Raw genomic sequence first — 2,500 nt, 5'->3', positions numbered from 1 at the left:
CCTCTTTAGGCTATAGTTGCAAAACGTGCAATGGCGACTTTGCACCGAAGGGAACCACGGAGGTAATTTAAATATTGTAAGATACAGATTAATCTACTCATTAAGGCTAATATAAAATACATATGCATACATATTGGTTCATGAACACACACACACACACACACACACACACACACACACACACACACACACACACACACACACACACACACACACACACACACAATGTGATCATAGTAAAGATAATAACATAAACAAAATAAAAATAATAATAACAATGTTAACATAAAGAGAATATGATTAAAACAAAACCACTTCTGTGTTTTATGATTTATTTTGCATATTCTGTAAGTGAACTGTTCAACGTTGAATATTAAGATAATTTCGTACTATTTTATGTGTGTGGGATACATGACTATACTTTAGTGTAGTTACCCCTATGGTATGGGATGTCTGTAGGATAAAACCTGCAGCTTAATATGATCCATATTCCTGTACAATGCTTGAATAATGTAAACTTTGAGTCATAAGGAAAACTATTGTTCTTCTTTAACCTAAAAACCTAAGTTGTTCTTCTCTAACTTAAAAGCTTAAGTTATTTTTCTCCAACCTAAAAATCTAAGTTGTTTTACTTTAATTAAAAATCTAAATAAAGCCGAGACGGTTAAATTCTAGTTTCTTAGCATAACCGTCTTAAAAAAAAAAGAAAAAGAAAAAAAAAATCACTTTCAAAACTAACGTCTCTTTTTTTTGTTCGACTTTTGATTAGATTTTTTGTTTGTTTTTTGTTTTCGTATTTACTTTCTTGTATTATCTCTTGAATATCGCGTCCAGAGAGAATGGAGTGAATAATATGCACACAAATATGATAATGTTTTATAGATATCTTATTATGATATTCAATGTTTTATATTTGTAAAAGGTAGATACTATATAGTACACACACACACAAACACACACACACACACACACACACACACACACACACACACACACACACACACACACACATATATATTTATATATATATGTATGTATATATATATGCATATATATATATATATATAAATATATATATATAAATGTATATATATATATATAAATATATATATATATATATATATATATATATATATATATATATATATATATATATATATATATATATATATACACACATAGGGAGAGAGAGCGAAAAAAAAATGAAAGAGAGAGAGAAAGTGAGAGAGTGAGAGAGATTATTCCTTTCCTTTTTTTTTTATTTCACCCTACTGCAAGATCATGACCCCAATAAGAGGGAGTCAGAGGTCAAGACATTATTTTTTAGTGTTAAAAGCCAAACTAATGTGCGCACGCCTTCGAATGTTGGAGAGAGATTTGGCGCATTGACATAATGGTAAATGTTAAGATAGGGGAATGGAGTTAATTAGATACACAGACACATACAGTAGGATTATTTCTGTTTTGCGTGTATGTGTGTGTGTGTGTCTATGTGTGTGTTGTGTGTGTGTGCGTGCGTGAGTGCCTGTATGTGTATATGTGTTTGTCTGTATGCGTGTGCGTGGGTGCATCGTACATAAATACATATATTATTTCTTAGTATTTTTAAACCTCTAGTAGACATTCTTACAGCTCTTGGGAAACAGAAAGGGGAGGATACATGCACACGGACAACTACGTATTTGCAATAAAACTGTACCTAGATTGAGAACCTGGTTGCTGGAAGCAGGTATCCGCGATATATATGTATACCAAGGATAGAACTGTATCCATGAATTGGACTTTGAGAATATAATTTAATAGATCCTACCCTTTTTTATTCTGTACTTGTTTTATTATTATTATTTTTTATTTATCTATTTACAGATAATATATCTATTATCTATAAAATGCTCATGAGAACAGCAGATGGCTGTGTTAACTGTCTCAACAAATGTCTTATATTGCTTATAAATATTATATTATCGGCAGCAGAAATGCGTACATGAAGCCAGTGGTGTGCTGTCATTAGCAGACCATGACTCTCCTGTGTGGCTGGTGATATGAGCATTAACTTCCCTTCTACAGACGTTTTATTCATGAAGTTTTATCAATGACATCATCCTTGGAGATACGTCAGACTTCTACAAACCCTGTTTCGGCTTTGTTTATGCTAAATGGACAAATAAAAAAGTAAATAGCATACAAGTATAAATCAATCAATATATACAAATAATTAAGCACACTATAAAACTAAATAAAGAGGTCTTAGAAGTGAAAAAAAAAACAGACAAGGAATTGACAGACAGGATGCACTTTGACGAAACGAAAAAAAAAAAAAAAAAAAAATGATAGGACACCGATCGCAGAGAGCAGAGGATAACAGCCAAACCGATAACAGATAAAAACAGCCAACGCATCCGGGAGTAAGTTAGATCTGTTATCTTTTCTGACCACAATTATTTTTTGAATGATAACAACCCCAATGAACTTTGACTCTTATTTTGTCTGCTCGATATCG

General features: G+C 31.8%; 1 protein-coding gene across 2 annotated transcripts in view; it reads left to right on the top strand.

The window, feature by feature from the left end:
* The window catches only part of LOC125026672 (vascular endothelial growth factor receptor 1-like), a 21,538-nt gene extending 20,869 nt beyond the window's left edge, over positions 1-669 (top strand). For both annotated transcript variants that reach the window (XM_047615266.1, XM_047615267.1), the window contains one exon: positions 1-669. This exon is cut by the window's left edge and continues 132 nt beyond it. The gene's annotated coding sequence lies outside the window, so the exon portion shown is untranslated.
* The last annotated feature ends 1,831 nt before the right edge of the window (positions 670-2,500 follow it).

Source organism: Penaeus chinensis, chromosome 6 (genome assembly GCF_019202785.1).
Source record: "Penaeus chinensis breed Huanghai No. 1 chromosome 6, ASM1920278v2, whole genome shotgun sequence".
Taxonomy (NCBI): Eukaryota; Metazoa; Arthropoda; class Malacostraca; order Decapoda; family Penaeidae; genus Penaeus; species Penaeus chinensis.
Note: the sequence above shows the minus strand (reverse complement) of the source record. Positions and strands in the feature narration are given on the sequence as shown.